The sequence below is a fragment of the Geotrypetes seraphini genome, chromosome 4 (assembly GCF_902459505.1).
Source record: "Geotrypetes seraphini chromosome 4, aGeoSer1.1, whole genome shotgun sequence".
NCBI lineage: Eukaryota > Metazoa > Chordata > Amphibia > Gymnophiona > Dermophiidae > Geotrypetes > Geotrypetes seraphini.
The window spans coordinates 257,659,632-257,673,814 of NC_047087.1; the positions used below are offsets into that span (position 1 = coordinate 257,659,632).

General features: G+C 44.7%; 1 protein-coding gene across 3 annotated transcripts in view; it reads right to left on the reverse strand.

Moving 5' to 3' along the window:
• Positions 1-14,183, reverse strand: part of HTR7 (5-hydroxytryptamine receptor 7) — a 99,772-nt gene that overhangs the window by 33,998 nt on the left and 51,591 nt on the right. The window lies entirely within an intron of this gene.

Sequence of the window (14,183 nt, forward strand, 5' to 3'; positions counted from 1 at the left end):
TGACTGATATATTTCCTTACGTGGATGTCAAAAATACTTAAATGTGACTCAGTTTGTAGAAAGTAAGCAGAGAGAGGAGGAAGTACCGTCAACAAGAAATGGAATTAACTTATTTCTGCAGACTCCCAGCACATGAAGGAAAATTGGATGGGATGAGGAGAAGTCAGTAGCTAAGGGCAATGTGATATTGGTGGGAAATTTCAATCCGGTCAATTTAGACTTCAGCATCCCAATTACAACTAGACCAAGAAGCTCTCACATTCTCTTCAAGGAACACTACTAAGGTAATTAGCGAAAAAAAAGAAAAACATTACGTGAATGAGGTGATGCCGGGCTTAACATTCAGAAAGTGTTGCTGGTAGCCATTGGGGTCCAATGATCACAAGTTCAAAGCAAAAACACTGGAACAAGGTCACACCATAGGCATAGTTTGGAGTGGGCATGGGAGCTCCCCCAAATGTTGATAGGTGTCAGTGTTAATAACAAATGGTATGTCTGCCCTTGCTTCCAAGATGACTTCTATACCCTTTTCTCTATCAAAATAAGCAAACTACACTGCTGGGCCTCACAAAGATTAGAATCCTAATCTTCGAAATTGCAGCTTTCAGATAGGAAGGTGAACCACATTAGTAGAAAATAAGCTAGTGGTAGATGAATAGTGAACAAAACTAGAAGAAGCCATTGCCGAGACATAATATCTTTACACTAAGCAAATCAAATCTAGTAAGAATAAATTTTGAAAGAGTTGGCTGAAAAGGAAAGAATAAAAAAGATAAAGTTCAAAGAGCTGCATAGAGTAAAGGACTACACTGATGGTAGGAGTCTGATCAGCAGACAAGACTCTTGTTGCCACATCATAGGCAGATAAGACACATATGATGGAATTTAACAGATCATTTAAATCAAAAAGCAGTTTTTGCAATTACTTAATCATTGAATTCAGTTGCCAATTGTCTAAAATGTTAAGGGCTCCTTTTACTAAGGTGCACTAGTGTTTATAGCGCACGCAAAAGATTAGGGCGCGCAAATCATGTGCTAAATGAAAAATACTAATGCAAGCTCTATGGAGGCGTTAGCATGAAGTGCGCGCACTAAAACCGTTAGCACACCTTAGTAAAAGGAGCCCTAAGTTTTGACATATTGAAATTAATCTATTAGAGAATGACACGGGTACATAGTTTGTCCCTATCTCCGCAGACTCTATCTCTGTTGCATCCCAGCAGGCTCTATCGCCATTCCCGTCCCATGGGCTCTGACCCTGGCCCCACCCCATGGTTAACCACGGGTACCCATGCCTGTGACATTCTCTGAAGAACATTCACCCTGCATCTGCGCTCCTAACCCTAACATGTTGGTCCCAGATAAGAAAATAATATCTTTCTACAGCAACAGATCTTTATGTAGATGAGAGCAGTACTAAGAATTGAAATTCACTTATTGTTACAGAGATCTGATTACCATAAATACCAATATAAACTGAGATTTTTGAGCCAGGGTTAGGGAGGGCCTGTAAGATGTAAGGATTGTAAAATATCTAGCTTTATTCAGATGTCTGCAGAATTTTACAAGATTATTAACTTTTCACTATTCACTTGTAGGGATATAACATATAACAATCAAATATTTTCTCCCTTAGATGAACATACTAATTTTTTTCAACCCTCGGCAGATTCTGTAGTCATACCGAAATCATCACGGGATCATTTTTAATTATATACTTTTTAATAATTTTAAATAATTTAATAAATATTGCACGTATCTTTAAATTATTGATTTTTTTCACCTCTCCCAACATGATCACGTTTCATTAAAACCTTCTTCAGGGTCGAGGCTATTTTGGAATACCGCACCACTCTTTAAACTACTTCAAAGCTCCGTTGTAGTTAGTTCATTTGGTCAAATGAACTATCTACAACGGAGCTTTGAAGCAGTTTAAAGAGTGGTACGGTATTCCAAAATAGCCAATTTGATCAAACAATTTGGTCAAATGAACTAACTACAACAGAGCTTTGAAGCAATTTAAAGAGTGGTGTGGTATTCCAAAATAGCCAATTTGGTCAAATGAACTGACTTCAATGAAGCTTTGGTCAAACAATTTGGTCAAATGAACTAACTACAACGGAGCTTTGAAGCAGTTTAAAGAGTGGTACGGTATTCCAAAATAGCCAATTTGGTCAAATGAACTAACTACAACAGAGCTTTGAAGCAGTTTAAAGAGTGGTGTGGTATTCCAAAATAGCCAATTTGGTCAAATGAACTGACTTCAATGAAGCTTTGGTCAAACAATTTGGTCAAATGAACTAACTACAACGGAGCTTTGAAGCAGTTTAAAGAGTGGTACGGTATTCCAAAATAGTCAATTTGATCAAACAATTTGGTCAAATGAACTAACTACAACAGAGCTTTGAAGCAGTTTAAAGAGTGGTGTGGTATTCCAAAATAGCCAATTTGGTCAAATGAACTGAGCTTTGGTCAAACAATTTGGTCAAATGAACTAACTACAACGGAGCTTTGAAGCAGTTTAAAGAGTGGTACAGTATTCCAAAATAGCCAATTTGGTCAAATGAACTGACTTCAATGAAGCTTTGGTCAAACAATTTGGTCAAATGAACTAACTACAACAGAGCTTTGAAGCAGTTTAAAGAGTGGTATGGTATTCCAAAATAGCCAATTTGGTCAAATGAACTGAGCTTTGGTCAAACAATTTGGACAAATGAACTAACTACAACGGAGCTTTGAAGCAGTTTAAAGAATGGTGCGGTATTCCAAAATAGCCAATTTGATCAAACAATTTGGTCAAATGAACTAACTACAATGGAGCTTTAAAGCAGTTTAAAGAGTGGTGCGGTATTCCAAAATAGCCTCTACCCTGAAGAAGGTTTTAATGAAATGTGATCATGTTGGGAGAGGTGAAAAAATCAATAATTTAAAGATAAGTACAACATTTATTAAATTATTTAAAATTATTTAAAAGTATATAACTAAAAATGATCCAGTGACGATTTTGGCTCATGCTAGACACATTATTGGATGCATTACTACAGAATCTGCTGAGGATCGCTATAGAAATGATAAATAGAAGTAGTAGCCTGTCAACTTGGGTATATCTTAGTGTAGGGATGACCATTTATGCCATGTCAATAGCAAGTACAAATGGCAATGCCTACATTCACCAAGTGATGCACATAACTAATAGAATTCTATAAGTTATGTGCTTCAATTGGACTCACACCCATGGCTAACGTGACCATTTATTTTTTTCATCAAAAGGGGACATCTATTAATTGTCAGTCCTACCCCCAATCCTGCCCTAGTCTCACCCCAATCCTGCCCTAGCCCCACCCCAACCCTGCCCTAGCCCCGCCCCCAATCCCGCCCCAATTTCTTCCATTCATTTTTCATGTACACAGTGGCGCAGTGGTTAAAGCTACAGCCTCAGCACCCTGGGGTTGTGGGTTCAAACCCACGCTGTTCCTTGTGACCCTGGGCAAGTCACTTAATCCCCCCATTGCCCCAGGTACATTAGGTAGATTGTGAGCCCACCGGGACAGACAGGGAAAAATGCTTGAGTACCTGAATAAATTCATGTAAACCGTTCTGAACTCCCCTGGGAGAACGGTATAGAAAAATTGAATAAATAAAAAATTAAATTAAATTAAATTAAATTTAAAAAAAAACTACAAAGTACACTATAAGCAGAGAAAATGTTAATTATCATTTATATTTGGGGGGTTTTCAAAGATGTCAAGGCAAATGACTTTAAAATATGCAATGTCACCTCAGTAACTATAGAAAAATAGACAAATATAGTGCAAAATATAGACAGCAGATATAAATTTTCAAAATTGACACATTTTTGATCACTAAATTGAAAATAAAATCATTTTTCCTACCTTTGCTGTCTGGTGATTTCATGAGTCTCTGGTTGTGTTTCCTTCTGACTTTGTATCCTTTCTTTCATTTCTTTCTTTCTGCACTCAGGCCCAACAATTGTCCCTTTCTATTCCCTCCCTCCTTCCTTCCTATGATTTAAGTAGTGCCTTTGACTTAGTTGATCATACCATCCTCTTAGACTGTTCGGAGTCAATCGGCATCTCGGGCAATGTCTTAAAATGGTTCCGGGGTTTTCTAAGTAAACGATCATACCAAGTTTACAATGCCAATACACTTTCCTTCAGCTGGGTAAAAGCATGTGGAGTCCCACAAGGCTCTCCCCTGTCCCCCACACTTTTCAACATCTACCTGGCCGCACTTGGGAACCTATTACAAAGCTTGAAAATCAAGTTCTACATCTACGCTGACGACATCACCTTAGTTTTTCCCCTATCCATCATATCTCCGGAGACAACAAACCACCTGGCATCCACCCTAAAACAAATTGATCTGTGGATGACCGATTTCAAATTAAAACTCAACTCTGAAAAATCAAAATTTTTCCTGGCAAGTCCAAACGACAAAATCAAAGATTCTACAATCTCCTTAAATGGTCATGTCTTTCCTATCACAGATTCCATAAAAATTCTGGGAGTGACACTAGACCGCAACCTCACCCTTGAAACTCACACCGACTTACTGGTCAGAAAAGGCTTCTCCGCCTTATGGAAACTGAGAACCATCAGAAAGTACTTTGATACAATCTCTTTCCGACTACTGGTACAATCATACATCCTAAGCCTACTCGACTACTGCAACATTATCTACCTGGGGTCCTTCAAAAAAACCATTCAAAGACTCCACATCATCCAAAATTCGGCAATCCGACTGATCTTTGGGCTGAAAAAATGGGAACACATATCTCCCTACTACCAAAAACTCCACTGGCTACCCATGGAAGCAAGAATCCAGTTCAAGTTTGCCTGTATCTGTTTCAAATCCATTCTTGGTATGGCCCCCTTATACCTGGTCCCCCATTTCTTCTTAAACTGCCCTTCCAGACCCACCCGCAGAGCCCACCTCTTCAACCACCCAACTCTAAAGGCCTGCCGATACAAAAGTCACCTAAACAGAACACTTGCCTTCCAAGCAGGTCATCTAAATGACTGGCTGAGCAGAATTATCTTGCTTTCCTCATCCTACCTAAACTTCAGGAAATTATTAAAAACTAGCCTATTCAACCGAACTATAACCTAGCCCTCTTTCCCTGCCCCTGCTCCCCAAGTTCTCTTTCCCTACCCTTCGCCCTGCCCACCTTACTTTTGTCCCTCATATTTTACACGTTCCCTGCACACGCGTATTTATTGTATCTGTATTCGTTGACTGTACCTATTCTCTGTTGTAAACCGTATTCGCTGATTCTTTGTTGTATCTGTATTCACTGATTGTAACTATTCGCTAATTGTCCAGTCCTTCTTTATTGTAAACTGCCTCAAACTACTACGGCTTTGGCGGTATATAAGAAATAAAATAATAATAATAATAATAATAATATGTCCTTAGTGCCCCCAGTGCCTCCTTCCCATGTCCATAGTGCCCCCCAGTGCCTCTGTCCTGTGTCCTTAGTGCCCCCAGTGTCTCTGTCCTTAGTCCTTAGTGCCCAGTGCTTCCTTCCCGTGTCCATAGTGCCCCAAGTGTCTCTGTCCTGTGTCCCTAGTGCCCCAAGTGCCTCCTTCCCATGTCCCTAGTGCCTTCTTCCCATGCCCATAGTGCCCCAGTGCCTGTCCTGTGTCCCTAGTGCCCCCAGTGCCTCCTTCCCATGTCCATAGTACCCCCAGTGTCTCTGTCCTGTGTCCTTAGTGCCCCCAGTGTCTCTGTCCTGTGTCCATAGTGCCCCCAGTGCCTCTGTCCTGTGTCCATAGTGCCTCTAGTGCCTCCTTCCCGTGTCCCTAGTGCCCCCCAGTGCCTCTGTCCTGTGTCCTTAGTGCCCCCAATGCCTCCTTCCCATGTCCATAGTGCCCCAATGCCTGTCCTGTGTCCTTAATGCCCCCAGTGCCTCCTTCCCGTGTCCATAGTGCCCCCAGTGTCTCTGTCCTGTGTCCCTAGTACCCCAGTGCATCCTTCCCATGTCCCTTGTGTCCCCAGTGCCTCCTTCCCATGTCCATAGTGCCCCAGTGCCTGTCCTGTGTCCCTAGTGCCCCCAGTGACTTCTTCCCATGTCCATAGTACCCCCAGTGTCTCTGTCCTGTGTCCCTAATGCCCCCAGTGCCTCCTTCCCATGTCTCTAGTGCCCCCAGTGCCTCCTTCCCATGTCCCTAGTGCCCCCAGTGCCTGTCCTGTGTCCTTAGTGTCCCTAGTGCCTTCTTCCCCTGTCTCTAGTGCCCCCAGTGCCTCTGTCCTGTGTCCTTAGTGCCCCCAGTGCCTCCTTCCCATGTCCATTGTGCCCCCAGTGTCTCTGTCCTGAGTCCCTAGTGCCCCCAGTGCCTCCTTCCCATGTCCATAGTGCCCCCAGTGCCTGTCCTGTGTCTTTAGTGCCCCCAGTGCTTCTGTCCTGTGTCATTAGTGCCCCAATGCCTCCTTCCCATGTCCATAGTGCCCCCAGTGCCTCTGTCCTGTGTCCTTAGTGCCCCAATGCCTCCTTTCCATGTCCATAGTGCCCCCAGTGCCTCTGTCCTGTGTCTCTAGTGCCCCCGGTGCCTCCTTCCCGTGTCCATAGTGCCCCAAGTGTCTCTGTCCTGTGTCCCTAGTGCCCCCAGTGCCTCCTTCCCATGTCCCTAGTGCCTCCTTCCCATGTCCATAGTGCCCCAGTGCCTGTCCTGTGTCCCTAGTGCCCCCAGTGCCTCCTTCCCATGTCCATAGTACCCCCAGTGTCTCTGTCCTGTGTCCCTAATGCCCCCAGTGCCTCCTTCCCATGTCTCTAGTGCCCCCAGTGCCTCCTTCCCATGTCCCTAGTGCCCCCAGTGCCTGTCCTGTGTCCTTAGTGTCCCTAGTGCCTTCTTCCCCTGTCTCTAGTGCCCCCAGTGCCTCTGTCCTGTGTCCTTAGTGCCCCCAGTGCCTCCTTCCCATGTCCATTGTGCCCCCAGTGTTTCTGTCCTGAGCCACTAGTGCCCCCAGTGCCTCCTTCCCATGTCCATAGTGCCCCCAGTGCCTGTCCTGTGTCTTTAGTGCCCCCAGTGCCTCTGTCCTGTGTCATTAGTGCCCCAATGCCTCCTTCCCATGTCCATAGTGCCCCCAGTGCCTCTGTCCTGTGTCCTTAGTGCCCCAATGCCTCCTTTCCATGTCCATAGTGCCCCCAGTGCCTCTGTCCTGTGTCTCTAGTGCCCCCAGTGCCTCCTTCCCATGTCCCTAGTGCCCCCAGTGCCTCCTTCCCTTGTCCCTAGTGCCCCCAGTGCCTCCTTCCCTTGTCCCTAGTGCCCCCAGTGCCTGTCCTGTGTCCTTAGTGCCCCCAGTGCCTCCTTCCCGTGTCATTAGTGCCCCCAGTGCCTCTGTCCTGTGTCCTTAGTGCCCCAATGCTTCCTTCCCATGTCCATAGTGTCCCCAGTGCCTTTGTCCTGTGTCCTTAGTGCCCCAGTGCCTCCTTCCCATGTCAATAATGCCCCCAATGCCTCTGTCCTGTGTCCCTAGTGCCCCCAGTGCCTCTGTCCTGTGTCCTTAGTGCCCCAATGCTTCCTTCCCATTTTCATAGTGCCCCCAATGCCTTTGTCCTGTGAACTTAGTGCCCCCAGTGCCTCCTTCCCATGTCCCTAGTGCCCCAGTGCCTCCTTCCCATGTCCATAGTACCCCCAGTGTCTCTGTCCTGTGTCCCTAATGCCCCCAGTGCCTCCTTCCCATGTCTCTAGTGCCCCCAGTGCCTCCTTCCCATGTCCCTAGTGCCCCCAGTGCCTGTCCTGTGTCCTTAGTGTCCCTAGTGCCTTCTTCCCCTGTCTCTAGTGCCCCCAGTGCCTCTGTCCTGTGTCCTTAGTGCCCCCAGTGCCTCCTTCCCATGTCCATTGTGCCCCCAGTGTTTCTGTCCTGAGCCACTAGTGCCCCCAGTGCCTCCTTCCCATGTCCATAGTGCCCCCAGTGCCTGTCCTGTGTCTTTAGTGCCCCCAGTGCCTCTGTCCTGTGTCATTAGTGCCCCAATGCCTCCTTCCCATGTCCATAGTGCCCCCAGTGCCTCTGTCCTGTGTCCTTAGTGCCCCAATGCCTCCTTTCCATGTCCATAGTGCCCCCAGTGCCTCTGTCCTGTGTCTCTAGTGCCCCCAGTGCCTCCTTCCCATGTCCCTAGTGCCCCCAGTGCCTCCTTCCCTTGTCCCTAGTGCCCCCAGTGCCTCCTTCCCTTGTCCCTAGTGCCCCCAGTGCCTGTCCTGTGTCCTTAGTGCCCCCAGTGCCTCCTTCCCGTGTCATTAGTGCCCCCAGTGCCTCTGTCCTGTGTCCTTAGTGCCCCAATGCTTCCTTCCCATGTCCATAGTGTCCCCAGTGCCTTTGTCCTGTGTCCTTAGTGCCCCAGTGCCTCCTTCCCATGTCAATAATGCCCCCAATGCCTCTGTCCTGTGTCCCTAGTGCCCCCAGTGCCTCTGTCCTGTGTCCTTAGTGCCCCAATGCTTCCTTCCCATTTTCATAGTGCCCCCAATGCCTTTGTCCTGTGAACTTAGTGCCCCCAGTGCCTCCTTCCCATGTCCCTAGTGCCCCAGTGCCTCCTTCCTAGGTCTTCCCTTGCCTTTGTCCCTCCCCCGAAGCCAGCCTGCCTACCTCCTTCCCTCCCTCCAGTGCCTGATTCAACCCCCCCCCCCGCAGATTCAAACCCCCCCCGCGATTCAAACCTCCCCCCCCCGCGAATTCAAAACCCCCACCTGCCCGTCTGTGTACCGCCGCTGCCTGTCAGTCTGCCTCCCTGCCGTGCCGATTCAAGTCCTGGGCCGCCCCCGCTGCTTCTTGCCTTCTTCCCGACGTCAATTTTGATGTCGGAGAGGAAGTTCGGGCCAGCCAGGCAGCGATTGGCTGGGCCGGAACGTCCTCTCTGACGTCAAAATTGACGTCAGGAAGAAGGCATGAAGCAGCGGCGGTGGCCCAGGGTTTTAATCGGCGCGACAGGGAGGGAAAGCGATCGCCCGTCCTGGTGTCCCCGCGCACAGCTTCGGAACGCTGTCCCTGAAAACGGGACATTTCGGTGTCCCAAAGCGGTGGGTCAGGACAAAGAGACGGTCGGTCCGAAAATGGGACTGTCCCATTGAAAACGGGACGTATGGTCACCTTACCCATGGCCCAACCATGCTTCACCCACATATATGCCTCCCCTGCAGTTACACACTATGAGGCTCATTTTCAAAACAGAAAGACGGCCAAAAAATGGTATAACATGACACTTGGACATTTTTCTCACCAAACCGTCCAAGTCACCATTTTCGAAACTGACTTTCTAGATATTTTGCTAGGCCTTTTCTCTGCAGTGCCTCTAAATCTCAAGGGGCGTGTTGGAAGCATGCTATGGGCAGGATTTGGGTGGGCTTAGCACTTGGACGTTTTGCAGCAATAATTGAACATTTTACTAAAACATCCAGAGCACAATTTGGACGTTTGGGGTTAGACCTGTTTTAAAAACAAATAAGGGTCAAAAAGGTACCCAAACTGACCAGATGACCACTGGAGGGATGGTATGGTATGGCTCCCTCACACTCTCCTAGTGGTAACTGACCCATGCCATCCCACAAAGATCTGAATGAAACATCTGTCTCTGATAGCTACAGATAGGATGGGCAGTCCTAGTACAACTAGAAGCAGGTGTCTGGAGTAACCTGGTGGGCATTGCAGTGGGCTCCAGAGAAGGGAAACCAAGCCCATATCCCAGCCTAACTAGAACACTTGTGGGAGAAAGTGTGAGCCCACCAAATCCCACCAAAAAATGTACTGTACCTATATATACTGTAAACAATACTTGGTGGTCTGATAAGGCGGCGAAAGCTGGTTTAGGGATATGAGCCTTGAAAAAACCCGCTGGGTGAAACATGTCGGCACGAATGTCCCTACAAGCTGACCACTAAAAGATTAAAAGCTAAGTACTTTTTAAAAAAATTGTTGCCAAAATGTTTAAAAATATTAAAAATATTTATATAGTATGACCCGGTGAAGATATGGTGCGTGAAGCCGGATACAGTGAAATATTTTGAGTATCACGGTGGTACCTCTGAGGGTCGGTGAATATTGAAATTTGTTGATAAGTGTGAGTTTATTGAAAGGGATGTAGAGGATATATCCTTCTCTTATTTACATATGTATAATCTTACTTGCACAAAAGTCTATAATACAAATCTATAGTGCAGCTCTTCAAAAAAGATTAGATGGACTAAGGGCCACAACGTCTAGATAGGTGATGTCTGTAAAAAAAAAAAAAAAAAAAAAAAGATAAACGTCTTGTGGTTTCAAAAATGGACATTTTCTCCACTCGATTTTTGGACATTTTTCTCAAAACATCCAAAGTAGGTCTTAGACATCATATCAAAAATGGCCCTCCACAGTACATAGAAAAGCGCCTAGATCACATTCTTGCATGACTACCAACAATTTGCACATAAGTGGCATATATGTACAAGCATCAATTTATAGAATCACCTCCAACTTTCTAGACATCACAGTTTCTATCAGCAAGGACTATATACAAACATCTATATAAAGGAAGCCAACTGACAAATGCAACTACCTCCACAATTCCAGCTTCCACCCTTCATATCCAAAATGCCTGTTATATGCAGCCACTCTACAAGGCACCATTGTTTATATTTTGTATGAGCTGATATTGAATAAAGCATGCAGGAAAGAATAACAGAAGTCAGTACAAGACATCACCACGGAATGAATCGATAACTGGAGAAATTAGCTATCAAAAAGGGAATGTGCTGTGCAAAGTGATTGCAGTGTATAAAAAGATTTCTGCAAACAAAGTATATATTACTAAATACAGAAAATGTGAAAAACGCTACATTTGGGAGAAAGGTCAGACGCAAAAGACAAGAATCTACTCATACAGGCACCACATCACCAAACACAAGGCGAACCAAGGGGATCATTTTCAGGACAGAGCACTGCATCAATGGTGAGAATACTAAAGAAATTTTAAGCATTCCAGAAACATGTGACCTTTGAAGTTAGAATGACACACCATGGGTATTGAGTGGGAGGGGATAAAAATAATAGAGCATTAATGTTATACATTTGTTGTGCTTGGTTTGTAATACCCATATTTGTGATTCATTTGTTGCACAATTGTAGCTTGAAAAATCAATAAAGATTTATTTAAAAAAAAAAAAAAAAGAATGACACACTCATGAAAGGACTTTACAGAGATCTGGGTTTCTTAAATTATAAACTATCAAATTTTTACTGCTTTGTCACTTTCTAATTACCCACATGTATCTTCCTGTTTCTCGCCCCTCTACCCCATCCCTACCATTTCTCCATTTGAATGCTTTTATGTTCTATTTATATATTCTGATGTTTTCATTTTTAGGTTTTGCTCTTACTTTTTTAACCTGAGTAAGAAATTTCTGGCCTTCAAGAGATACTCAAAAATGTATTGTTAATCCAATAAAATGAAGATACTTATCTGTAGCAGGTGTTCTCTGAAGACAAGCTGGCGTATATTCTCACATGTGAGGCGACATCTCCACAGAGCCCAGTGCAGCCACTGCCAAGTGTACTGTCACTTTAAATCTTTGAAGCAGTGCCCCCATCATGCGTGTGCACATGCCTTCCTGCCCTATGACGATATGCAGGACCATCATACAGTAAAAAAGCTAAGAAACCAACTAGAGGAGGTGGTTGGGTTGCAAGGATATATTCCTGCTGTCCGCAGAGAACACCTGCTACAGGTAAGTACCTTCAATTTCTCCGAGGACAGCTGGCATATTTTCACATTTGGGACTCCGTAGTTGCCAGAACCATGACTCTAGGAGAGTTAAATATTGAATAATGATGAGCCTGGTGTAATTAAACAGGGCCGGAGGTAAAGTTGGCTTTCAGGAAATGAAAAGATTTTGCAGAACTGCTTGTCCAAACTGACGGTCTCTTCTGGAATTGAGAACCATGTGGCCACTTGCAGATTTCTTCAATAGTCTAAAGAGCGGGGAGGGGTTCTCTCAGCATTTGACATCTCTAGATTTAGTGGACCTGTGGAGCTTATCTTATCCCAGGGAGAAGGACTACATCCCCCCTCTCCAGAGCCTACAATACCTTCTTATGTATTCTTTTCTCGCTCCAGATTTTTCATAAATCGATGAAAACAATGTTATTTCAACAGTTTGGGGGAAATAGTACTAAGGAGTGTTAATTGTCTTTTGTTTAGTAATTCACATATTAGTTAAACTGATTTCCCTGTTTATTGAAGTCTTATGTAAACCGAGGTAAGCCCATACTTCAGGAGATGATACGGTATATAAATCTAAGGCTTAGATTAGATTATTCTAGTGCAGTAAAATATGTTATTTTCTGTTCTTCCAGTGGATATTGGCCCTGGGAGAAGTGTCTGACCATTTAATGATCTGGGTAGATCTAGAACCTTCCCTCATTGGAGCATTGGTATTTCCCAACGTATCTAGCAGAAGACAAAGACTGCTCAATATATTCAACCAAAGCTACAAATATTAAGCTACAAATAATTCTATATACGTAAACCAGGCCTCTTTTCTGTAACGCCAGGAAAAAATAATATTTACGGGCGACATTATTGCCTACACCAGTACCCGCAGTAAACGACTGATGCTGCCATAGTGAAATTGGAATCGCAAATGTGGTCAGCAAAAATAGCATATATAAGAAGGCCCAACACACAGAATAAGGAATACCTGCTATCTGTTCAGGTTACACTCAATTCATTATTACATGAACGAGCAATAAGACACTCCCTATTCAGACAGCATTGATTTTATAGATACGGTAACAAGTCTGGGAAAATGCTAGAATGAATAGTTAGGAGTTGGGATGGCCTGAGAGTAGTCTCAGCTCTAATAATCCCCTCGGGGGAGATAGTTAATCGCAGCAAAGGGATTGCTAAAATCTTTTTTGGAACATTTTAAACATCTCTATGCCACAGGCCTAGAGGTGAAAGCTGATGCCATTATACCTGCTTTTACATCATCTAACTCACAATGTCCAAGTTTCATCCAGGATGTCTAGTAAAACATTTGATTATCCCTGTAGCATGTCTAAGTCTAGGTGGCCCACCTTCCACCCACATACAGCCCTGACCACTCTTCCAGATATGCCCCTTTCAGCTCTGGGTGCACAGCGGTATTCAGAACTACAAGAAGTCCTGCAACACGTCCAGAAACTCGGTTTGATTATCGATACTTATTAGGACATCCAAGTGCCAACTTGGGTGGGGTTTTAAGACGTTTTAAAGTTTTGATTATGAGCCCCATTATCTGCAGCAATGGTGAGCACTCGTTGGTGCGTTGGCTCTCACTATACATCGAGGATACTGACACCTGGGAAGATGCTGTTCCATGCCTTTAAGGAGAAGAATGTTTGTGCTTAGCTTTCTTATGTGAAGTGTTCCACGATGCACAAGGAATGGACAAAGAGGACGTGGAGTCCTGTCGCTGAAGTGAGCCCAATGCTTGGCACTCTCAATGTAGTGTTGATGCCGATGCCAATGTAGGCTGAGCGTCAGGTCCCAAATCCCCAGTCAAGCTCTATGTTGATGCTAATGCAGATCCAAAAAGTTTCACACTGGATTCTGTGGGCTTTAAGTGATCTCTTTTGCAGAGTTTACAGCGAATCTCCCAATGCTCAGGACCCAGACACTGAAAATATCAGTTAAGGGTGTCAGAGCCTGAAACTGCCCTATTGCATTGAGCACATTTTTTTTAAAGCCACTTGGGACTCTCTGACATGGAGGGGAAAATGGCCAATGCGGAGTCAAAGGGCTTGATGGCACGGGGAGTTCAAGTGAAAAACATTGATGCTCCTTGGGCACTGGAAAGGCTTGAAGTGGCCCAAAGGCCCAAAAAGTCAAATTTGTTAGAATTTGACCAAACTCAAGAAAAATACTGGAAAAGGTTTTTAAAAAATGAAAAATGGTGAAGAAAAAGTACCAGGAAGGCACAAAAACTATCAAAGGTTTGACGCACTGAAGAGAGACAGATAGACACAGCTTCTCAGCTCCACAGAAAACAAAAGACCATCGACGTTGGTTGGGAAGGCACCTACATGCGCATAATGGGGGCACTGCCTCAAGGATTTAAAGTGTCAGTACACAAAAACAAATATATGTTTGAAAAATGCATACATCCACACTACTTCCTTTATTGTATCTTCTGGTACTGTTGACGATTATT